This window comes from Protopterus annectens, chromosome 13.part0 (genome assembly GCF_019279795.1).
Source record: "Protopterus annectens isolate FY-2018-M chromosome 13.part0, PAN1.0, whole genome shotgun sequence".
NCBI lineage: Eukaryota > Metazoa > Chordata > Ceratodontiformes > Protopteridae > Protopterus > Protopterus annectens.
The window spans coordinates 315,021,841-315,048,647 of NC_056747.1; the positions used below are offsets into that span (position 1 = coordinate 315,021,841).

The following is a 26,807-nucleotide window of genomic DNA, read 5'->3' on the forward strand; positions in this document are numbered from 1 at the left end:
CCACTCTTACGTACTTCTCTGCCACTCCGACTTCCTCATACAATACCACAACTCTTCTCTAGGCACCCTGTCATATGCTTTCTCCAAGTCTACAAAGGCGCAATGCAACTCCTTCTGACCTTCTCTGTATTTCTCCATCAACACTCTCAGAGCAAACATTGCATCTGTAGTGCTCTTTCCTGGCATGAAACCATACTGCTGATCACTAATCATCACCTCCCTTCTTAACCTTGCTTCCACTACTCTTTCCCATAACTTCAAGCTGTGACTAATCAGTTTTATCCCTCTGTAGTTACTGCAGCTCTGCACATCACCCTTATTCTTAAAGATAGGTACCAAAACACTTTTTCTCCACTCCTCAGGCATCCTCTGACTTTCCAAAATTTCATTAAACAATCTAGTTAGAAATTCCACTGCCATTTCTCCTAAGCACCTCCATGCTTCCATTGGTATGTCATCTGGGCCAACAGCCTTTCCATTCTTCATCCTCTTCATAGCTGCCCTTACTTCCTCCTTGCTAATCTGTTTCACTTCCTGATTCACTATCCCCACATCATCCAACCTTCTCTCTCTCTCATTCTCTTCATTCATCAGCCTCTCAAAATACTCTTTCCATCTACTCAACACACTCTCCTCTCTTGTGAGTACCTTTCCCTCACTATCCTTTATCACCCTTACATGCTGCACATCTTTCCCAGCTCTGTCCCTCTGTCTAGCTAATCGGTACAGGTCCTTTTCTCCCTCTTTAGTGTCCAATCTCTCGTACAACTCTCCATATGCCCTATCCTTAGCTTTTGCCACCTCTCTCTTTGCCATCGCCTCATCTCCTTATACTCATGTCTACTTTCTTCATCTCTTTGACAATCCCACTTCTTCTTCGCCAGCCTCTTCCTCTGTATACTCTCCTGTACTTCCTCATTCCACCACCAGGTCTCCTTGTCCTCCTTCCTCTGTCCAGATGTCACACCAAGCACCTTTCTAGCAGTCACCCTTACTAGTTCTGCTGTAGTTACCCAGCTATTCGGTAACTCTCCACTGCCTCCCAGTGCCTGTCTTAACTCTTCCCTAAACTCCACTTCACAATCACCCTTTTTAACTTCCACCATTTAATCCTTGGCACAGCTTTCACATTCCTCCTCCTCTTCTTGATCACCAACGTCATTCTACATACCACTAATCTATGCTGCTTAACTACACTTTCACCTGCCACCACTTTACAGTCTCCAATCTCCTTAAGACTGGCCCTCCTACATAGTATATAATCAACTTGTGAGCATCTTCCTCCACTCTTGTCGTCACCCTATGCTCCACCCTCTTCTTAAAATACGTATTCACCACAGCCATGTCCATCCTTTTCGCAAAATCCACAATCATCTGACCTTCTGCATTCCTCTCCTTAACACCATACCTACCCATCACTTCCTCATCCCTCTGTTCACTTCACCAACATGCCCATTAAAGTCCGCTCCAATCACTAGTCTCTCACCCTTGGGTACACTCACCACAACTTCATCCAACTCACTCCAAAATTTCTCTTTCTCTTCCATCGCACACCCAACTTGAGGAGCATATGCACTAACAACATTCATCATTACACCATCAATTTCGAGCTTCATAAACATCACTCGGTCAGACACTCTCTTCACGTCTAAAACACTCTTGGCATATTGTTCCTTTAGTATAACCCCTACCCCATTTCTCCTGCCATCCACACCATGATAAAACAATTTGAACCCGTTTCCTAAACACCTGGCCTTACTTCCCTTCCATCTGGTCTCTTGCACACACAATATATCAACCTTCCTTCTCTCCATCATATCAGCTAGCTCTCTTCCTATACCAGTCATACTGCCAACATTCAAAGTTCCTACCCTCACTGCTACACTCCTAACCTTCCTCCTATCTTCCTGCCTTTGGGCACGCCTTCGCCCTCCTCTTCTCCTTCGGCCAACAGTAGCCCAATTTCCGCCAGCACCCTGTTGGCTAACAGTACTGGTGGCGGTCGTTGTTAACCCGGGCCTCGACCGAACCGGTATGCAATTATGAAAAGTTCTCCGCATCAGTAATTTTTGGCAGAAGTTTTATGCCGGATGCCCTTCCTGACGCAACCCTCCCCATTTATCCGGGCTTGGGACCGGCACAAAGAAATGCACTGGCTTGTGCATCCCCAGTGGCTGGGTTATATATATATATATATATATATATATATATATATATATATATATATATATATATATACACACACACACACACACATATATATATATATATATATATATAGATTCACTAGACAATCTCAAAATATTGAAATGTTGAATTTCAGTATTTCGAGACTATGTAGTCGAAATTCCACATACCCGAAAACCAAAATCGCGACCATATACACACACACACACACACACACACACACACACACACACACACACACACCACCACCACCACACAAACAAACACACATACACATACCTAACTACACTACAGCAAACAAAACAACACACACAAATGCAACATAACATACAACACACACCTACCCTACCTATAAGCAGGGGGGCAAGCCACCCTGCAACCTCCACACAATTGTATATACTAACTCCAAGGTCGCACTAAACACACAAACACACAAAATCCACCACTACACAGAACTCACACACACTAAAATCCCTACCCAATACCCTTACATAAACACCACTTACCTGAATCCCCAGCTAAATCCACAAACCGCACATCATGAACATGACACCACGACAGCAGATTCGAAATTTCTGCATTCGAGATAGTGCAGTTTCACGTAACTGCACTTTCGACTATTCAGTCTCGAAATACTGAAATTCGACATTTCAGTATTTTGAGATTATCTAGTGAACCCATATATATATATATATATATATATATATATATATATGTGTGTGTGTGTGTGTGTTATATGTGAATAGATATATAAAAATTGTACAAGTACTTGTACTTCAGCAGTCAGCTGTCTCAGCCTGCAAATATGCACTTGAGGTGATATTCTGAAATGCATTAAGAAAAAAATAAATGCCATTCCTTGTAATCAGATATCTGTCCTTTCATTACAGAAAACGCTGCTGTTTCCTGTTAAGAGGTTCCAGTAATAAATGAAAATATCAGTAAAGAATATGACATTAGTAATCTGTCCAGGTAAGTCTGCAAATGTATTACTGATGTTCACATATCAATAATGCTGATTGCATGTAATACAGATGTAAATAAAACATGCAGTTACAGATTTAAAGAATTGTGTAGCATTACTTTGAAAAAGCTATAAGGCCTTTTTGGATTATTACAAGAAGGCATATTTTGTGAGATGTAACTAAATATAAGTAAAAATAATTGCCGAACTTAATAGTTTGCTTCTAAGTATTTCTTACTGCACGTACAAGATGGCTGAAATGACACTCACCACAACCTAGTCAGACTGGGAGGGGACAGTGGGCTTACTTTGGTTTAATGATGAGCTGCAAATACACTTTCAGAGAACAAGTTGTTTTACTTCATTATTGTACATTAGGCCATGTTCTGCAGAAAAGTAAATTCACACTTCCTTGAATTGTTACTTTTCAGCCTTTGCAGTTCAGGTTTTCTGCCTGTACATGCATTTTTACAAAAAAAGACAGAACTGCATTCAGACGTCTTCACTACCCTACACAATGCAGTAAAATATTTCACTACTGAATTTTAATAATACACACATGTATGCATTCAGCATTTACAATCTGACAGGATAAGAAATAATTAAAATTGATTGCAGGGAATATAAAAAATATATGTATATCGGGAATGCATTTAAATACAGGTAAATAAGATTATCCTTCTCTCTTTTACTTGTACCTGAGGAAGAAATACTATACAATTCTCAACAAGAAAAGTGAACAAAGAAGCTGGTGGAATCTTCTGGTAAGAGTAACGGTTGTCCATAAGACATATATTACTTAAACTAACCATAGTAGAAATCATTACCCATGATTCAGGGTAGCATAAACAGTAGCACTGCAGTGCTTTTAAAACTGATTTCAGTGATAATTCTGCAAACAACTGTTGTTATACCTTTGCAGATGAAAGAAATTTCATGGAAGACAGGAATAGCTCAATGAAAATGTGTTATACTATCACTTTTAAGCCTGATTAACTGTAGTAGTTGGTGAGTTCTTTCATGTTTGTTTTCTGTGTACTGTGAAATGTGTTTGAAAAGTACGGAACTGAAACAAAAAACATTTCAATTCACCACAAGTATGCATAAGCACTACTGTTACACATTTGCCCAAGTTTCAAAGCCACTTCCCCAGTCATTACCCCAAGTGTACGCATAAGCACTTTCTGTACCCAACTGCACGTTAATAAAGATATTTTTCTGAATGCTTTATTAACTTGATACCTTGCATTACAACTAAGTATTGTGTGCCTTTTTTTGTGCTTTTTCTGTTTTGTCTCACCCCACCACTTTTTTCCTCTTCTATTTATTATTTTGCTTATGCATTTCTTTTTACTTTATTGTTTTGTTTCTCTCCCATTTTGTTTTACCTTTATATAGGTTCAAGTCCCACAGGAGCAGTCTAGGCACATACCTCCCAGCCTAGGAAAAGATCACCTTGTGCTCATCAGGGACCATCTGTGAAGGGTCTGAGTTTAGGTGCTGATCCAGTATCCAGTAGGCACTCTGGCATGTGACAGCCTGGCAAGCCTCACTGAATGGGAGAATTCTGCAAGTCGATGCCACTCTTTAGCATGTAGAACATGCGCGCGCGCGCACACACACACACACACACACACACACACACACACACACACACACACACACACACACACACACACACTTAATTAGTGCTGACCACTGTGCCAACACAGGCCCCCTACCCCCTGAACATCAGGAACCTCCACTGCAACACCATCTAGCAGTGGGCATGTTTGAGGTTTTGTGGACTGGGTACACATCTGAGACTTCCTCAGCCCTTCTTCCCTTATCATTTCTACTACACCCTCTTCCCTATTTCCCACCCAGGCTAACCTTTACAAAAAAAAAAAATATATGAAAAATGGGGGAGGGGTCTATTCCCCTGAAAAAACATAGTGCCCATCCTCTTACAGCTCAAACTCTCTTGGTGTGTCACTTCTGTGTTTCCCAATTTGTTTGCTTGCTCTTTTTAAATCTTCCTATCACCCCCTTTCTATTCTTTAATCACACTATCAGGGTATCTACAAAATGATACCCCTATATGAAACTGTTCTAACCCCTTTAATTTAAACAAAAAAAAAAACACTTTCAGCTGCTGTGGAGTCTGCTGTTTTGCTACAGTGCTTGAAGAATGACCGCTCTTAGCTGTGCTTGCCCATGATATGCCAAGACTCATACAATTTACAATAATATGAAACTGTTTGCAATCATGAATGAATAAAGCAAACTCAAATTTTAATAATGTTAAAAACTGTTGAAATACTGATAAAAGAATTGATAAAAACACTTAAAACCTAAGTGATGCAACACTTTTACCATTAAGGCTTCATCAAGCAGACATCTAGGGAGCTAAAAGCGCTGGTTTATATACAATTGTTAAAGAACATCACACAATCAAATGCAATTACTGAACCTGGTTATGCAGGTATCCTAGATGAGGTCTTAAAATGACCATGCCATTAAGCCCAGGGGGATGTGCGAATTAAATCTAAAAATCAAGTTTAGTTTTTCTTGTTCAGTTTCAAGCTTGATATCACTACCCTTCAATTCTTCTGTTATAAGTTTAAGTATCAGAAACTTGAATGCATGCAATGTATCTTTTGGCTTAATGTCTTATCCTTATTTTAAGTTTCTATTAGTCTTCCTTATGTATATGCAAGACATTTACAGCAGATTGCAAGGTAAACCAAGTTGCTTGTATTGCAATTACCATAGGTTTGTAAGTTAAAAACATTCCCATTTATGGGATGTTTAATACTTTTTTTATCAGTATTGATAGAATTGCAGTGGACGCAGTTATTACATTTAAATGTTCTTGTTTATAACTAGTAAAGTGAAAGTGACTGGTGGGTTGCTCTCTGTAGCATAATTTATTGTTTAAATTGGCAGATCTTGTGACAGTATTGTGATATCTCACTCAGAATGTTGCATAACTCAGGGATCTCAGTTAGAAAGCCCCAATACTTTCCAATAATGTTCTTGATTTTAGGTGCATTTTTATTATAAGTCAAAGCATATCTAAAAGTAGTTGTATGTTGTCTCTTAGGTCTCTCGTCATGTACAGAAGTGAGAAGTATGGGTTTAGAATCAGTTCCACATTTACTGATAACGTCACTTTTGGCTTTATTTAAAACAGTGGTCCTATAACCTCTTTGTATAAATTCATCAGTTAATGCGAGTAATTGTGTCTTCATATTATTGTCATCAGTATTTAATCTAGCAACCCTCATAAATTGTTTTTTAACAATACTTTTATATATATATATATATATATATATATATATATATATATATATATATATATGTGTGTGTGTGTGTGTGTGTGTGTGTGTGTGGAGGGTGCATACTTGTTCTGTGTAAGTATTTGTTCTGACTGATTTCCTGTACATAGTACTTTCTATCCTCCCTATTTACTAAGGATAATAGCTAAAAAGTTCAGTCCTGTGCGTGAGATGTCACTTTTAAAATGTAAGAATGTGTAGTGCTGGTAATGCACGTTAAAAATTCAGAGAACCCAGTTTCAGTTCCATTCCACATAAGAAAAAGATCATCAACAAAACATTTGTTCAACTTAATTTTACTTCTGTATGGATTTACATTGTTCTTTACATACTTCCTTTCCCATTGAAACATTACAATGGTGGCATAGGTGTTAGCGATGGACATTGAAATAGAAAAACATTGCTAGATAGAACAAGGTTAAGTAGGTCACATATTACATCAACTTTCAACTGCGTAAAATCTGAAAACTCAAAGAGATACTTCTTATTATGGTTAATGTGAATATCATTAGGAATGACAGTACAAAGCAAGTCCACATCCAGCATTACAAAATAAAAATCATCAGATGAGCTCTGAGTTGACCACTCAGATAATTGGTGAAGAAAGTCAGTTTTTTCTTTGATTATGGTATCTGCCACTGTTAAATCCCTTTTCAGTTGTGTATCCAGATATTTAGACAGTGACCCGTGACCCATCCATGGGCTGACACAATGAATCTTATCGGTGGGGAGGTAGTAGTTTTATGCAGTTTTGGAATACCATAAATAAAAGGCAGTTTGGGATCATGTATTTTTAAGAATTGTAATAGTTCATCATCAGTGCATAAGTCAGTATACAACTGCTGTGAAATAGTTTGCAAGTATGAAAAGATGACCTTTATACAATTTACATATTTAGAAAAATGAAAGGCATGATTATAGAATTTGCTTTGCATTTCCATATTCAACACAACCATGTTACACTTAACTATTTTACATATTCATGTAGTGCCACTGTCTGCAGATGAGTGCTATGCACCTGTGCAGTCACTGCTGAAATAGTAAATGAAAGCGCTAACTACTATATTCCTGTTGTTGGAGTGTATTATTTCCTTCTTTTTGATTATATATAAATCATGCTACCGTTCTGATCACACACAGGGGTTACTGTGCAAACCTCATGCAAGGCATTGTGTGCTATATTTATGAATATAGTGGAAAATCACTAAGCACAGCTTCATAGCTAAAACTAGCACCGGTTTAAGACTTGGTATAACAGTTGCACAACATTCTTGATAGTCACTAACTTGGTGCACAACTGTCAAGAAGGTCATCCCATTTTTGATGTATTTGTTGAGCTTAAAAAAAAAGCTTTTGACAATGTAAACAATATATTTCTACAAAGTTCAAACACAGACATGTTAAAATGTCTGCTAATGGTTCTACATCTACCTGACAAAACATGTAAAAGTAAGATCATATGCTTATAATGAGATCAATCAACTCAACAAAGGTGTTAAACCATTTCTGAAAGTTAACCTTTTCTCAGAAAATGTAATTACTCTAGCAAAACCATCCAATACAAGCAACGCAGAACAGAAACTCTGAAAAATATTTTCAGAAACTCATCAGTATGATAAACATTATCTTGTTACTGAACATTCACAAAATACTACTGTCAAATCCCTCAATAACATATCATAAAACAAGTTAAACAATTCCATAATCGGACTATAAGGATAGATCCACATTACTGAAATAGTAAACGAAAGCGCTAACTACTATATTCCTGTTGTTGGAGTGTATTATTTCCTTCTTTTTGGATTAAGTTTAATAGTTTTCAGTTTGGTTCGGTTTTGATGATTTATATATATGCAAGGACCTGTGCAGAAATACCATGTAGTCCCCCAAAATGCCAGGAGTACAATAGCTAACACTATGTACCTGCAGCATTTAACCTGTGCTACAGTGAACCACCCCACAAGTAACTAAATTGGTGGCATTGAGTCTCCACAAACCTTTCACAGCCCTCTGCCTTGCCAGCTCCGTTGCTCTACGAGCTGTTCAAAGCACACTTAGCAGTATGTATTTTGATGGGTGTAGTTTCATTATCAAAATTTTAAAATGTCGAACCTCATATGGTCAAGACCATGTGATCACTGTTTTAAAAATTCAAAATGATTGCCCTGAGATTGTGGTACAGTGGGTATTGGGGAATTTTCCCTTTTCCCCACCGTAGTACAATTTTTGGAGTTGGTATATAGGGGGTGCAGAGGTGAAGCCCCCCCACATAAAAACACTGTGTTTGGTGAATGTTTTCATTTTGATTTTTTAAAATATTGATCATATGGTCTTGACCATATGAGAGCCAACATTTTAAATATTCAGTAATGTAAACTAGACCACTTACGACTTATGAAGTTATGCTATAGCACACAGGAATACCAGAAAAGATACAATGTATCTGATAAGAATAATATAACATTATCACCAGCGGTCAGAGCAGCATTCTTTTGTGGATGACAGTACACTTATGTTTCACAGTTGTAGCAAGTGCTGATTCATAAAAAAAATTCAGAAAACATTCCCATGACAGTGAAGTTTGCATCATGTAGCACACTGTTTAAATTAAATCATGTAGCACACTGTTTAAATTAAATCATGTAGCACACTGTTTAAATTAAATCATGTAGCACACTGTTTAAATTAAATCATGTAGCACACTATTTAAATTAAATCATGTAGCACACTGTTTAAATTAAAGTATCTAATACTGCTGCATTTTCATTGCATTGGCCAACTATCTCCTGGTTTTGGCACCTTTTCTTCTTATCCCCATCTCCCATTCTATACCTGCACAATAACAGCTGTTCTGGGGGATATCAGCCTATTTCCAGCAGATGTTTGAAAACCCCTGCTGGTATTTGAGTACAGCTAATACTTTTGCAAGTGATCTGATTTCTGTTACTGTATTATTTTATGTTTTGTGTGTTAAGCGATTGAATTTCTGTTAGTTTCGCAACAACCTCTTACAGTGAAGCTAAATGTTTTATACCACTTTAGTACTATTTGGTCAGTTTAGGCCTTAATCAGCTTCACTAATGTTTGCAGTGTGGCTAGTAACTGAATTATGTATAGCAACTGCATTATTTGCTTCTTTTTGTGTAAACTGGCTTGTGTTAATGCTTCATTGTACCTAACAGCTAAATACGCTTTGGAGAAGTGAGGACATCCGTTAAGGAGTGTAGTGACTGCTTTGGAGAAGTGAGGACATCCGTTAAGGAGTGTAGTGACTTCATTTTTGTGTTGTTTTATGTAATCTAGCTTGTGAGGAATGTATCATTGTACCTAATAGGTGAATATGCTTTGAGAAGTGAGGACATCCGTTAAGGAGCTTAACTCCATGATCCTCATACCTGACTAGGTTACTCTGCCTTACTAAGCTGTATTTAGCTGCCATACTGCTGAGATGCCATTTTCTTTGTGGTAAACAACTGCTGAGTAGTTTCCAAAATGCATCCTAACCTTGCAATATGTTGAATTTGGAATGGACACTTTATATATGTTTTTCTTTTTAAATTGTGAGTGTCATGTTTGTACAGTGCATTTCATTACCAGTGGTTGTTGTTTTTACTTTGAGTGAAATATCTGTTCTTTTGTATTTAGGACTATTTTACAGAGTATCCTGATATTTTTGTTGTATTAAGCCTTTTCTGTGCTGGTACTACTCTGTTTCATATCCCTCTTTCTCTCCCATTCACTAACCCCCCATCTTTTCATTTACAGGCAAGCTCAGTTAATTGAACTCCAAATATGGCTCTCACCCTGCGATTCCCCCTACAGACATTTCAGATTTGTCAGCATTATGGACAGCCAGAGGTTTCATCAAACGTTCTTTCTTTTTTACATCAAAAATAACCGTTAAATCTTAAAGTATCTGTTAGCTCATTTTACCATTCTTGTGCTGCACAGTAGATATCAAGCTGCTAAATTACCATCAGAACCACTCATTAAACTCTCCATCCTGCCTGTAACATTTTTCCTTTCAACTGTCCCCCTTTTTCTTATCTTGTTTTGGCTCACCCCACTTGCAAACCTAACCACACTCTCCTATTCTGTGCTATTCTACCCTATTCCTTCCTACCTGCCTGTCCACCTGCTGTTCGCTTCTACTGCTATATGTATTACATTCCTCTCTTCCCTACTACTCATCTTTACATCTCCTCTCTACTGATTGTTTTTCTTCTACTTCTTGCCTCTCCCAGGTCAGTGTAGCGCCACTCTGTGTGCTGTTCTCGGGCTCACTCCGCTCCTCTACCCTACCCCCATTCTCACGCATCCCATTTCATTTACATTTATACTTTACCTTTTTGGACACAACCCCTGTTTCCCCCTCCCCTTGCTACTTCCTCCAGTCTCCTTCTCCAACTCATTTTCCTTCTTTCCCCACCAATTTTCATCTGTACTGTTGTATTCAATCTACCTTCCTTAAAGCATTTTTCTCTTCCCTCCCCTCCTAACTTTCTTCCACATACTCCCAAACTCTACACTAATATACTCCATTTTACTCTTTACATTCCATTTTCTATCCTTTTGCATTCCACCCACCTACTATCCTCCTCTCTCCTTTACAATCTCTTGTCAAAATGATACATCTACTTCTTAATGTAGCACTGTTTTCCCTCCTCTCTGTCTCCACTTCCCTCCATTATATTCTACCTGACCTGCACCACAGCCCTACTCTTCCACACTAACATTGTCATTCCCCTAGTCCTCACTCTTTCCCCTTATCACCTTTTCTTTCCTCTCATCATAAAGCCTGCCTCGATAAAATTAAATACTCTACATCTGATTATCTCCCCTAGAAATCCAAACTTAAATTTGTCTATATCAACTCTCTCTTCTCGAGTTCCACTACCTTTTTAATCAGTCTACTTCGCTCAGCTGATATTCATCCCAATCCAGGCCCTGACACTCACCCCAGTCATCTCTCCTCCCAGTCATCTCTCCTCTTCTCTAACTAGCTCCCAACTTTGTACTTCCCCTTCTACTAAAATTCTCAAAATTATGGTTCTCACTATCCATAGTATCCAAAATAAAGTCTCAGAACTCCATTCCTGGCTTTCACTCTATATCCCGAATATTCTCTCCATCTCTGAAACTTGGATTAAACCTCACATAACTAATAGTGAAATCTTAGCCCCTGGTTACAATATGTTCTGCCAAGCTAGGCCTATAAAAAGTGGAGGCGTGGCTGTTCTATACACTGAACAGCTCTCCCTCCACCCAATTCCCTTCACCCATCCTAGTTTTCAACCAGCTGAAATATTCATTGTTAACCTTATCTTAAACAAACAAAAGAAAATAGCTATTGCCTCCATATATATATATATATATATATATATATATATATATATCTCCCGATGACAACATCCCTACCTTCGAGCTATTCCTTGCCTGGATCTCTCAGACTGTCACATATGAAACTATCATTCTCAGTGATGTAAACATTAACTAGAATGCTCTGTGCTCTTTCTCTCCCACCTCTAGAATCAACCTCTTTACTTTTCACAACTTATAATCTCTCCTACTCGCATAGACTCAGATTCTAAATCCAGCTCTATTCTGGACTGGATCCTTGTCTCCCACCCTAATCACTATCATAACCCCACTACTATACCTGACTCCCTTAGCAATCACCTCCTAACTTTTATTCGGCACCATTCCTCCCAAGCTTTTAAATATCACACATTTAGAGACTGCTGTAACCATTCTAACGTTGACTCAAACTTATTCAGTCAAACTCTTTCTTCCATTAATTGGTCTTTCCTTTATGACCTCCCCTTGAAGAAGCTGTTCTAAAATTTAGCAGCTTATTTCTCAACATCCTTGACTCCATGTCCCCTGTCAGGAAAATAAGGATTAAATCCAAATACGCTCCATGGATTACCAAGGACAGTCTCTCCCTCATGCAGAAAAGGGACAGTGCTTGGAAATCCTGGCTTAAGCATAAAACTACCACAAATCTCCAGCTCTCTAGAGAACTACAAAACTTAACTAAAAAACAAATCTACCTTGACAAAAAAAACTTTTTACCTCAACCATTAAAAAAACCCTCATACCAACCCCAAAAACTTCTGTTCACTATCAACAAGATTGTAAACCCTGGTAACCTCTCTCTCCCCTATCCTTTTCTTAACACCTCCTCTACCAAAACTGCCACTCCACTGAACTCCTTCTTTATGAACTCCATACAGAATTTGCTTAAATGTAATGCTAACCTTATCCCTGACACCCCCTCTCCTTCTTCCTCATTCTACTCCTTTTTCCATTAAACTAATCACCACTTCAGCTATCCGATAATTTCTCAGTAAACTTAAACCCTGTTCCCCCACTGCTGACAACCTACCACCTTCCTGTCTTAAGTTAGCAGCCTTCTCAATTGCCTACCCAGTCTCCATACTCATCAGTCATTTGATTAAGGAAAGCCTTGACCCTGCTATGTGGAAAAACTTCTACATTTTACCCCAACGCAAAGGAGGAAACTCCCTTGACCCTTCACATTTCAGGCCCATTGCAATTCTATCCCCCTTTCTAAAATTCTTGAAAAGAGTATTCACAAACAGCTTATTTCTTATCTCACCCAAGAGAACCTCCTCACCCCCACATAACATTGTTTCAGTCCTCATCATAGCACCACTACAACTCTTATATCTTTTGCTCATTCAATTTCCTCATCTTGGGATATTAACAAATTAGTCTCTTGCCTGTTCCTTGATCTCTCTAAAGCCTTTGACACTGTTTTCCATAAGCTCCTTCTCCCCAAACTAGCTTACCTTAACCTCTAACTCCTTTCTCAGCTGATTCTCTAGTTAGCTATCTGATCAACTACAATCTGTTAAATGGCTCTCTTCTGCCTCCCCTTTCCTTGACATTCCCCAAGGCTCTATCCTTGTGCCCCTCTTATTCAACATCTTTACTAACAGCCTCTACCTTTCCTGCCCTCACTCCACCTTGATTCAATACGCAGATGACTAAACTCATCTCCACATCTGACAAAACTTCCTGATCTACCCACTTGGACTCAAGAATCTCTGCATTCAGTTGAAAAATGTCTCTCTGCTAAACAACTAATACTTAACCCTAACAAAATTAAACTCCTGCTCTTCCTGCCTAAATCTCTCCAACACTTCAAATTCTCCTTCTCCATCTCCTCTCTAAACAAGACTCTTATCAAAGTAGAACCACATACCAAACTCCTTGGGGTTTATATAGATGATGAAATTAAATTCAACATCCACATCAAGAACTGTATTAAAAAAACACACCAAAAGTGTGGACTACTGTATAGACACAAAAACTTCCTAACTCCAGAATCTAAACTGTCCTTAGCTCAAGCTTACCTTCTTCCCACCCTATATTATGCTGCCCCATTATTTACCCATCTCCAAAAGAACCTGACTTTCAAGCTTGAACACACCTGTAATAAAGCTTGATTCAGCAGTAATATCCTGTATTAAATGCACCACTGTCTTTCCCTAAAAAAAACTTCACTGGCTAGAACTCCAACACCAACTCCTCCTGCCACAGCTCCACCTCACCCACTGTCCTTCACCAGCCCCTTGCTTGTCCAACTCTGATTAACCTTATTTCTCCCTATATCCCTAAGTGTGACCTTAGCAGCACTGACCAACTCCTATTGCATATTTCCAAACCTAACAAATCCATTGGTAAGATACTTTACAGCCACTTAGTCACCTCTGCCTGGAACAAACTTCCCTCCATATATGCACACTTGACAATACCCACAGTTTTAAAATAGCATATTTATGGAAGGCAGATTTCCTATTATCAGCTGTGGTAAAGCTAGTATGAATGACTCCGTTTATTAAGACATTGTACAGGAAAGTTGTAAGAGGATTTTGGAACTGGTAGATAATATTCTTAGAATTTGGAAAAGTATAGGCTATCATTTATGAAAAGGTGGGCTTACCAAATGTGTATTGTTAGGACACAATATGTTATTTTGGGAGAACTCACCTATTACCAGAAGTTTTGGAAGTGAAATTGTAGGAAATGCTTTTGGGGGCAACCTTAACTCTGTAAAGAGGGGAACTGTATATAGGATAGAAGAAAATGAAGGACTGAAGATGGTCAATCCAATTATCTACATATATGATAAAGCTGATGTTGGATAAGTTTAATGGGAAAAATTTGGGGAATAGATATGGGAATATGTATTATGAGTTTGAATAACACAAGAAAAAATTGGTTGGGCCAAGTGAATTGTGTAAATATTATTATAAGAAATTAAAGTGTTAGGAGGACGTTTGAAATTAGAATAATAACAACAATAATGCAATAGAAAAATTCAGATATTTTATGTGGTTCCTGAATTGCAAATATCTCCAAACGTTTACTGAAAAGGCATTCTGAAACAGATGCAGTGCACAAAAGGGATAATCCACTATTGTATTTTATATGGACAATGGAACATGGAATGTTTTGAACTCATGGTGTTACAAAAAGTTATTTTTAATGATAAATAAAACTGAGACAACTGAAATAAACTAGATAGTGGATCTGCAAGCTGATAGGCCACCAGGCTTAAATGTAAATGTTACCCTCAAACCTATTTTAAAGGGGCGGAGATTGAAAGCTTTGTAATGATTGCTTGTTATTTAGTTTAAATTGAGAGTTTGCACTATGTATAAGTAGTGAGGGCGTATACCGAAAGTGCTTATCTCTGTGTATTTATTAGCCATTAAAGTACATTTTAACCTTTTGTATGGTGACTGCACTGTTTCTTTTTGCTTGTTACTGACTGGTACCCATTTTCTAAGTAAGATGAAGTGTTTACTACTCAGTTATGACTAACCATATAAGTAGACTTTGACAGGCGTAAAGGAGTGCCTTCACAGCTGTCTTGCTCTTTAAGTGGGCAGACATGAAATCATTGACATTCATCAAGACTGTATTCACTGAACAACAAAATAAAAAATAAAAAAAAACACAGAGAAAGCGAAAAACACCAACTGCAGAAGCATAACATCCAAAATTGTTTAATACTCCATTGCCTCGGCTAGCAAGCCTTTCACAGAGTTAACATCACAGTAGCACAAGCTACACTTAAATAACAAATATCACATCATTAATCAATTAACTAAAACAATTAAACACAAACTAATAATTAACAGTTAGTGCAGAAAAGCCTTCCACTCCAGTTCTTTGTTTAAACCTTGAGGCATCAAAGTGCCAAACTTTAAAATACAGACTGTTTCTTTATATAACAGTTTATTTTTAGTGCAGCTTGTGCTACTGTCATGTTAACTCTGTGAAAGGCTTGCTAACTGAGACACTGGAGTATTAAACAATTTTGGATTTTATGCTTCTGCAGTTGGTGTTTTTTGCTTTCTCTGTGTTTTTTTTAATTCATCAAGACTGTGCCTGTTCTGCATATTTGTAAAAAGTCATACTAAATCTCAGAAAAGGGATTATAATTTTCTGATAAAATGTAATCTGAAGGAGAATGATCCACTTTTACTGTATTTCCATGTGTCAGACCTGTGAAACAACGAGATAAACAAAGTACAATATAAATAAGGCACAAATGAACTATTCAGTCGCTTTAATAGAGAATATACTGGACAGAGTACACGTGAAAGAATAAAATATACACTGAAAACATTTCTGGATAGGGCAGCACTCCATGTTAACTAATGCACTGTGTTATGATGCTGATAATTAGTTTATTGTTAGTTCTCATTGGCTTAACAGGGAGTAATTTGGCACTAGTGTATAGGGATTTGATTGTAGTGCTCAGTAGTATTTAAAGTGTGTGGGAAGACCACCCCACCTCCCAGTGATTTGTTTGACCTTGTTTCCCCAGTTTCCTCTGGCTGCATAATTGGCCATTTGTTTGTGTAGGAGACAATGGTCCTATGAACTCTTCATTTCTCCTAGGGATGAGGATTGAGCAATCAGGGTAGTCATTTTGTGCACAGCCCTTAACCTCTACCAAGCATGCCTGCTAGCATGTTACAGAGATCGGCATGCAGTAGACCTTAGAAAGGGTGTGTCACTCATTTCTGAGAGTGATGTAATGCATCAAAAAGCCCTACATCCATGAAGCAAGCCCTCCTGTGGGGTTGCCAGTTTTCGGTGGAGGTAAGACCATGGGGCATTCATCCTGTACCTGCATGTCCTACCGGCTCCTTTGAGAGAATGAGCAGGCATTGTTTTTTTCACTCTTTTCTCTCCCCCTGGGCTCGATTTGTTAAAGAACTTTGTGAGTAAGCTCAGTAGTTTTCCATTTAATTTCTTTAGACCTCTGGGGTAAAATCCACCTGGCCACATTTCCATATTCATTTTCTGTTTTAAATGTCACTGATCGCCTTTTCTTTTGTGAAAAGGCTTGCACCAACCTCCCCAATGAAGATCACTCTTGCTGCATGATAACAGTATAATTACTTCACTGTCCACTGTTCTGATAAAAGATTAGAAATATCCCATTCACTATTTGACTTTTCTCTGTTATGTTTTGCCAGATTCCATTTCCTTAGCTAAGACTTAGCATCCCTCCCCATCCTTTGTTTTTTAGGTACTTATAGTTTAGCTTAATGATGTTATCCATTTTCCCTGTTTGAGTCTTTACTGGTCTAATTATTTCTGCCTCTTTCTACTTTTACTGATGTAGGTCCTTCTCTTGTATTTGCATTTCTGTATTTCCTTGGTGTTGTCCTGCATTACATAGCCTTTCTTGTAATCTGCACTGAAAAACCAAAGTCTTTTATAATTTTAATTTGGCTGACTTGCATCATGCAGTGATGTGTTGTTTGCATAATAACGGACTTATTTTTTTTCATGATTATGCATCCCTCTCCCTAGATCAGTCTTTGTTAGTAACTGCCCCATGATGGCAAAGGTAGCTTGCCTGAAGTCAAGCCTGTTAAGTTTTGCATCATTATGTGAAGAAGAATTTATTTTGAATCTATGCTGTGATGCTTACTGTGCCCTGGGCAACACCCGCCACCCCCTCCATTTCAGAATTTCTCTGTTTTCAGCCTCATTTGTGCTCCAAGATTGAACTCTTTCTCACTGCTTGCAGTACTTCTTGCTTTATGCCTGTCCAGCATAGGACACACAGATTTATTCTTTCCCTAGCTATTTCTTTACTAAATATATTCCAGTTCATGCTTTCATTGCGCATTCCCCCTTTACCACCTCATCTCCCTTTTCTGATATTCAAGGGAACCACTTTTTTTTTTCATTTCGATCTTTTAATTTTCTTACTATGTCTATTTTCTCTGATGCTGTAATTATTTGTAGTTCACTTGTTCTGATTCCTAGACTCCTGGTATTGCTATGATCTTGGATTATTCCACATATTTCTGTCTGAATACTTTGTGTTAGTTTCTGCCTAACTCCACCCATATTTTACAGACCTGTTATGAGCTTCTCTGTTTGCTTTTCCTGATTAGACACATTCCCCTCCCACCTCAGTTTAAAGATGCAGACATTGTGACATGCATCTTTAACCTAATTTTCTGCAGTGCTGTCCTCTCTTGGCCGAGGTATACACTGAGAAATCTCTCCATAGTCCCTTTCTAGGATATGCCCTTGCTCCATTTCCCACTACCTTAACCAGCACTTAGGCTAACCCTTCGTTCTTTATCCTCCTAACCTCTGGCACTGGTGGCCTTTCTAATTATGCCACTGTGCTGTCCAGGTCTCTGCAGGTGCTAGCTGCCTCCTTGGTCCTCCTCACTGATTCCTTGTTAGTTCCTCTTGTCAAATTATTTGCACCCACGTAGAATACAATATACGGACATTTCGTGCCTCTCCTGAATATCTTGTTTATATTCTAGACAGTCTTATCCAGTAACAGCTCCAGGACCATGTCAGGCATTATCAGACTTCTCATGTTTGATTTCTTTTCTATTTAATTCCTTTCATGATCAAGTTTCTAACCAATGGGATTCCCGAAATGCTACCCTGACTGATTCTCCTACCACTTGCTCTTGAGATGCTGTTTCTAGTACCTTCCCTGTCATCCTTCTTTTTATGGCTACGCATACTGATTCCATTTGTGTACCCTTTACTATACGTGTTTGTCTAGCTTCACAAACTAGTCCTGCCAATTTTTCCTGGTGTAGTGCACTCTCTCTTAGCAAGTATCTTTTTCCTGTGCTCAAAGCCTACTCCCTTACAACCTGTTCATTCTCAGAACTAACCTCCTCTGCTCTAGTGCCCTTTGCTCTAGTTACTACGCTCTTGTATTGCCCCTCTCAACTACACCCATCTTCATGCCCCTTACTTTGGTAACTGCTAACTCTCCACTATCCCTTTCTGTTTGCTTGCTTCAACACATTGTGTTCACTTTCACCAGTTTCTCTGTATGCTTTCCTTGCATGTATTCATTCATTCATTTATTTCCATGTGTTTACCCGGAAAGTCTGATTGACTACGACAAGAACCTTATCAGTGGAGGCCTGGGGAGAAACGTTTCTAAAAAGGAAAAAAAATACATAATATCCATAAACTGAAGATACATAATTAAAATTACTTGCAGAGACAATACAGAATTATAATAATGCAAAGGTAACCATTTCATGTGAAACTAAGAGAAGTAGCGCGCGACTGGTTATTTAAGTGCAGGGGAAGGAAGACAGATGTGTGTGAAATAAAGATGAAAGATTAGAGTGAGTCAAGAGAAGAGGTTACAGGAGTAATAACAGGAACAAAAAGGAATACAACAGAATAAAATTGGAGAGAAGTACCTTTTGTTTTCATGTATGATTCTGTAAGTGTTCTTTTCCTCACTGAATTTTCTGGTCTCTCTTCTTTGTTCTTTCTTTTACTTCTACTTTCCATATTCTCCTAGTCCCCATGATTTTTAACTATCTGTTTGATTGGCCTTAACACTAATCCTATTCTTTACTGTTTCTATATTTTAAGTCTAGAACAGCAGCAATGCAACTTACTCACCTGACTTGTCTCTCTCCCTCGCTCTCATGTTTCCCTTTCATTCTACTTGCTGTGTACTTCTTGCTTTCTCTTATCACTGGTTATTCCACTGGCTCTTTTTCTAGCTTGCTGCTTTCTCCTGCCTTCCTTGATAGCTGCAGCCCTGATCAGCTGCTCCATTTACTGCTGTCTCTCTCTCAGTTGATATGCTGTGGTAATGTGGTAGTATACCAACCTTGTTTTCACATTACAAGTACCAGACTGCCATAGTTGGTCCCATGCCTGTTACTGAATGTTATTTTTTTTTAATTGTAAATATTGTGTCATCCTAGTGCCACCATTCGTCACTACTTGTTGTTCTTATTGGTCATGGTCTACCACTGGAGTCTCTAACATTATGGATCTCTGATACTGTTATCCTCTAGCTCTCTTGGGTTGCATTTAGAGTTGGCTGTCATTTGTCTTCCTGTCACTCTGTTCATCATACCATATTCCTCCTTAGCCTAAGGAAGTGTAGCTCTGTCTATCCTCTCCATTGCCTAGCACGGAAGTTCTGTTTTTAATTCTAGAAACTGCTTTAATTGCAGATCTTCTGGTACTCTAAAAGTCCTGTCCTATATTAATGGTTACTTCTATGTGTAGAACTGCATTTTCTTTTTTCCCTCTTAATTGCTACTTTACATTATTGTTTTTAAGAGTTTCAATGTATTATGTTGTCCTGAATGATGCAATGTTCATGTCTCCAGCGTTTACTGTTGCAAACATCCTGGGAAGCTTTCATCCATACATAGGTCAATACTGGCCACATTGTGATGAAGGATGGGTCCATAAGCTTTTCTTCCATGTTGATGCGCTGAAAGATTCTGTTAAGTCAAGCCTGATTGCAGAGAATGCAGCATTTCACTTTTCTCTTTTATTCTCAGTTGTGTGGTGTTTTTGTGACTAATGTGTTGCTATTTAGTAAAAGGAGGGAGAGAAACTGTTTTATTTTGTGACTGACCTTCCATTAGTGAAAATGCTTTCCTACAGAAGAGCTAAATATATCAAAGTACATTAAATCCTTTTTTTACTATGGTCATGGTATCAAAGAATCTTTTTCCAAGTGAACTCCTTAAACACCAACGAAGTCAAGATATTTGCATGAATACCAATTTTTGCCAGTAGAGATTAACATTTCAATGAATTACAGAGGTCTCCTTTATGTACAACAGCCTGGAAGATATCCTCATTTTGGGGTCTGTGTTTTTTTATTTTCTTATGACTTTCAGTTGTGTAAGTGTTTGATATCATTCTTGTTCTGTAATGTGGGTTTGTTTTTTAAAGAAATAATGTGTACAAGAATGCATATGAATTCTAGCAAAGGACAGGTGAAGATTTAGGTTTTATAATACAATACAAAGCCCATTATATTAGGACTCAAATCAATGTAAAATAATAGACAAAATTGCAAAATATCATAAACCTAAAAGGCTGGGTGTACAATTACAGCATAAACTTACACATAGCATTTTTTGTGAGGGACAGAGACCCTGCACCCCAACATGGGAAGTGTGCAAGTGTCTGTGCCCTGACCACAGGCACACCCCTGATCACTAATTACACCACTTCTAAGGTCACACAAACTCTGAGTAAGGGGGAAAAAACTTAAAACAAATTCACCTTTTCCTTTTACATTAACAGTCTGTGTATGGAGACATCATTCAGTTCCAAGTCCATGTCTAGAGCTAACACAATGCAGTAACAATGGTTTAAAATATCTGATTAAAAATGTACAACATTTGTCGGATTCAACAAAATGGGGCATGAAAACTGTGGTCTTTCTGATAGGATAAATTTGTGTTATTTACCTAAGCAGCCCCTGATTGCATTGTAGTTCAAATGATTTTACCGGACCTTCGCTGGGAGACAAGGACTGCAGTTTGTTATGCACTTTTCTAATTTTAAAACTGAAAGCTGCTTGTAGAAAAGGCAGACTTTGAGTTGCCAAAATTTTCTTTAAGACTTCAGTATGACAGCTATACTATGTCACACAACAACTTACATATACTTGAGTGGGATTAGGCAAAGTTCCATGTATAATACAAGAAGATAGTGTATACTGCTTACAACAGCATAGCTTGATGGGATAGATGTACCTAGATATAATATCTTAGAAAATGGGTAGCACCAAAAAAGCAATAATCTGCTGAAACTGTCATCCTTTGTTCTTAAATGTTTGCACAAATGCATCTGTTATGCACTCATTTGTTCAGCCCTTAAATAGACAATGAATGACACCTTCCTATTGTTAATAATTTTGACAAAGAAGACTCAGGTCGAAGCTATATAAAAACTAAGGCTGGCAAACCTGCTGACAGATGGTGATAAAAAATAATCAGCCATACTAAATAGTTAGCAAGAAATACCTCAGAAGAGTGAAATGGAGAGATACACACTTAATGTACTTTGATAAGCAAAATGTTGACTCTAAGGAATCGGTGCTGGCAGCAGCCTAAAAGCATTAATTCAATTTCTAGAATAATTCAACAGGATTCCAGAATTCCCGATTGTTCTCTACACTGCTCAGAGGCAAGAAATACAGGCTGTAACAGTGCTTTAATGAATCATTTACATCACTGGTTACATGAATGGAAATGCATACTGATATACATCAAAGCAAAACATTGCCCCTGGGCATTATTCTTCTTTTAAACGAATGTGATAGAAACATATTCATTAGAACATTTCTGAATTTTTTTTTCATGAAACGAGAAACAGGTTGGCATTTGCAAAACTTAAATCGTCAAAAGTTCTTGAAAATGCTTATTTGTATTCCTCCACTATTATGAATGTAAAAGCTATGACACTATTGAAACAATGCAGCCAACGGTTTGATTCTGTGGAAGAAAGTCAAGAAAGAAGTCCAGGATGGGATTTTTCATGCCCTTTTTAAGTACAAACTTGACAGCATTTGGGCACAATGTAATATGAAAATGAACAAGGCAATGCACATCTGTGAGGACAGGCACATACTGAAATAGCTTTTGGCATTATACTTCTTTTGTAATAACGTCCCTGTTATTAAAGGATATTATAACTGGCAGAGCCCTGATTAAAAAAAAATCCATTATCTATTATACTATGATGAAATAATAATAAGATCTATATGCAGTAAGGAAATAAATTATAAACAGAAGAACAGAAGGCTACAAAGTACAAACGGTGTACTCTGATTATGATATTTTGCAATGCATCATTATAACCTTGTTATTTTTTTTCAGAATAAATTGCAGTGGCATATACTGGCACAGAATATAATGCAATGCATTTTTGGGGTGCATTTTTCAAGTTTTACTGTGCTTAATTCCTGCTCTCTTCCCCAATAACACATACAGAAATGAGCTGTTAGTTCAGTGTATCTTTCCTTCTAAGAACCTTGAATGACTGAATGAACAACATTATGGCAAATTAAGCAATAATGCACAAATTATGCAATTGTGCAACGCATCGCATTTAAATGTAATGATAAGGAAAAAACTCTGAGTAGCATTTTCACTGTAAGCCTTAGTTTACTTCTGGTGGAACTGTAGCACCAGTTAATTGAATTGTTAAGCTGTTAGTTGAAAGCTAGCACCACATTCAGCTTTGATACATGCATTTTGCATGGTTCTCTGAGATATAAAAATAGTTTATCATCCTAAACTTTCTGCAACATTTCCAATCATGTGTTTGAGCTCTTTGTTCCATGCAAACATTAGAATGATCCTGTTTAATTGTCAATGAACAAAACAGTTAGTGCAGTGCCTGATTTTATAATATCTTAAAGTAGAATTTTTTAGTGATGTGTTTACAACAAGAGGAAGCTAAATAAGGCAGTCCATCTTCAAATCATCTCTCTCTAAATACCACCACTTTGCTCGTCTGGTTGAATCAGTTTCTAGTGTCAGTATTACTGTTACGATATCCTTAGCGTTTTTAATGTGCACAATGTGATACAGTATAGGGAAGGAACCTGTGTACAGAATATGACCTGTTGTTCTATGGATGTGACATCAGAAAATGTCACACCAGTGTGAGGATGTCATACTGCAAGCCTAACCCTATTCAATACATCAAAAATAATTGCTTTCTTGGATTATTTCTCAAGTAATGGTGTTACATATTATATCTGACATATTCAGATACCCCAGCATGGCCAGGGTTTGAGCACAGAGAAATACAGTTGCATTCAGCTTGAAATTACTTGTGTATTGTCTCTGCTTAAATGTAGCAACTGTACATTCCTAGAGCAGACAAAAGACAAATTAAGAAAGCGTTTTCCTTTTTTTATCCATTTTTTATCTTATGCGCAGCTATAAAACATGAACATTACCCCCCAAAATTCTGGACGTCAGTGATAAATTCAGCTCCAACTTTACTCCTCTCTCCCCCTCAACCTTCCCTCAGGAAATATCATCAAATATAACTCCCCCTACTATCACTAGGGAACAGGTACTTAATGCTCTCTGTAAGACCAAGAACACTGCATCAATGGGCCCAGACAATATTCCAGGATGCCTTCTAAATAGCATGAAACATGACCTATCAGGGTCTCTGGAATTACTATTTAACTGTAACCTCCAAACAGGCTTCGTGCCTCATGAATGGAGAAAGGCAATAGTCATCCCTCTGCACAAAGGTGGGCCATCTACAGACCCTGGAAACTACAGACCCATAAGTCTCACTAGTCTTATATGTAAAGCCATGGAAAGAATCATCATGGAGATGATCAGTAGAGATATAGTAAACCTCCAGACATTGGACCCAACCCAGTTTGGTTTCGTCAAGAGCAGATCATGCTTACTCAGCCTGGTGGACTTCTTTGAGAAGGTCATCAAAGCAATGGATGAGGGCAAAATCTTTCACACTGCCTACCTTGACCTGGCCAAGGCATTTGACACAGTACCCCACTTGGGCATTGTTGACAAACTCACGAGGTTAGGTACAAACCCATATGTCACCCGGTGGATAGCCAACTGTCTCAGAGACAGGACCCAGGAAGTCAGAATTGGGGAGTTCAACTCTACAAAGAGGCCAGTCACTAGTGGAGCCCCTCAGGGATCAGTCCTTGGACCGGTCCTTTTTGTCATTCACTTCTCAGAAGTCAAGGTCAATTGAATGGTCTCTGGCTGACTAAATTTGCAGATGATTACAAATTAGGAGCTGTCATTGAATCTCACACTGACACAAATGTTCTCCAAGAGGGGCTGAAACTGACAAGCAACTGGTATCAGAGCCATGGACTAAAACTAAATGCCAAGAAATGCATAATAGTATCCTTTGGTAAGTCATCCATCCCTGGTAACTATTATATTGACAGCACACCCCTTAGAGTTGACCTAGTAGGTACTTAGAGACATGCATAGATAGTAATCTAGCCTTTGATCTTCACGTGTCTACAGTGTTGAGGAAATCATTCTATGTTGCGCAACTTTTAAACAAAGGTATGGCATCTTAGTCCAATGAAGTCATTGTTCCACTATATTCAGCATTCATCAGACCTATCATTGAGTACAATGACCTCTTTGGTATGTACCACGCATATCCAACAACTAGAATGTCCACAGAAAAGAATATAGGGCATAAGTAATATGTCCTATGCAGACCACCTCAAGGCCCTATCCCTGTATTCTGTCTCCTACAGGCTTTTATCGGGAGATCTATGCCTGGCATACAGGGCATTGTCAGACACCACTCTGCTGGACCTCTTGCATATCCACAAAACAAACAGTACCAGAATTACCTGTTCTAAAGATGTAAACCTTACCTGTGATATAAATAGGACTGTCTGGAGAGATAGGTATCTATGCCAGAGACTACCAGGCTATGGAATAGGCTCCCCATCCATTTGAAGCAGAGTCTCTTCCTAACCCAATTCCAGTGCAACTTGGACAAGTGGATGGGAAACCAGAAAGTCATCCCTGGTTTGGCACTTATGTCTCTAATGCAAGCAGGTAACTTGTAACTGGTTCATCTCCCAGGCCCATGCTTACACTTATCAAGGGTATCAGAACTTGCCAGAGATTTGGGATGCATGGCTAGGCTTAAAAAGGCCCTTGTGGTCATTAGCCTAGTAAACACCTATGACCCTATGAACCTCACTACTTGTCCTGAAAAAGTAACTGCAGACCATGTCCTGATAAATCATCTCCCCAAATTTAAAGTATCTTCAACACTTAGTTCATTGAAAGTAAATCTAACCTCATCACTTACCCCTCCAAGCCATCCTCCTGGACATCTCCAAACTCTCATAACTCTATCTAATATACTTTCTTCTCAGAGCAACACAAACTGTTGTCCTCCTTCTACTCTCTTTTTCAACTCCCTTACATCATCCTCCACAATATGTACTACTGTCACACGTCAACATCATCCTCCACAATATGTACTACTGTCACACGTCAACCTGTTTACACTAACTTCATAAAAAAAACTCCTTCAGAAGTTCAAACCCCGATCTTAACTAAAAACAAAAAACGATGGAAACCACGGCAATATTTCAACCCAATTTAATGAAAAAAACAAGGTAGTGTTAAGCGCTTTCACCCCAAAAGGGACTTCTTCAGAACTACCAACCAAATCACTCAGTCAGTTAATATACTATCACAAATCACATGACACCATTAATCAATTCATTAATTAACTCATTATACAATCCTTTAAAATATTCTTAAAAATATATAAAAATAGTATAAATATACTATATATTACATAAAATCTATTAAATACAAAAACACTAAATAACTGTGTGCACTTAAAAATACTGGCATGAAGGACTGTTCTATTAAACCAACAAACTTTTTAATTGTGATGGCATATTAACTGAGTGAGTGATTTGGTTAGTAGTTCTGAAGACGTCCCTTTTGGGATGAAAGCGCTTAATACTACCTTGTTTTTTCATTAAATTGGGTTGAAATATTGCTGTGGTTTCCATCATTTTTTGATTTTGGTTAAGCAGTTAAATTTCATTGTTTGATATTAGTATAGCATCTGGAGGTGGAAACAGTAATCTAATGGAGGTTACATCAGATCTTACATCAAATATCGGTGATTTGACTTTGCTATTGCAGGAAGTCAACCAGCACATTCGTGCCAGTGGATTGGTGCCTGGAGGTGTTGTGAGAAAGGAAAGGGCTGCCAATAATGGCATCCAGAATAGTGGTGAAAATTTTGATATACCACTCACTCAGAGGACTCCTGGTTCTCCATCCCCATTTAATGTTACTGTCAGCCGTACAGACTTTCAGTATGGAAGACAAATAGATTTGACCTTAAGAAAAGGGGCAGTGATGTGATTGATAAAAGAGCTTCCCGTTTGCGTTCACTAGCAGACCAGTTAAAGAGTTTTGAATCTAAGTTGTTCCAGTTTAAGA

The 26,807-nt window shown here is 38.1% G+C and overlaps 1 long non-coding RNA gene across 2 annotated transcripts in view; it reads left to right on the forward strand.

Annotated features, from left to right (window-relative positions):
* Positions 1-3,085: 3,085 nt before the first annotated feature.
* Positions 3,086-26,807, forward strand: part of LOC122787286 — a 138,065-nt gene continuing 114,343 nt past the window's right edge. For both annotated transcript variants that reach the window (XR_006362558.1, XR_006362559.1), the window contains exon 1: positions 3,086-3,159. This is a non-coding gene — a long non-coding RNA (uncharacterized LOC122787286). The remainder of the gene's footprint in view (positions 3,160-26,807) is intronic.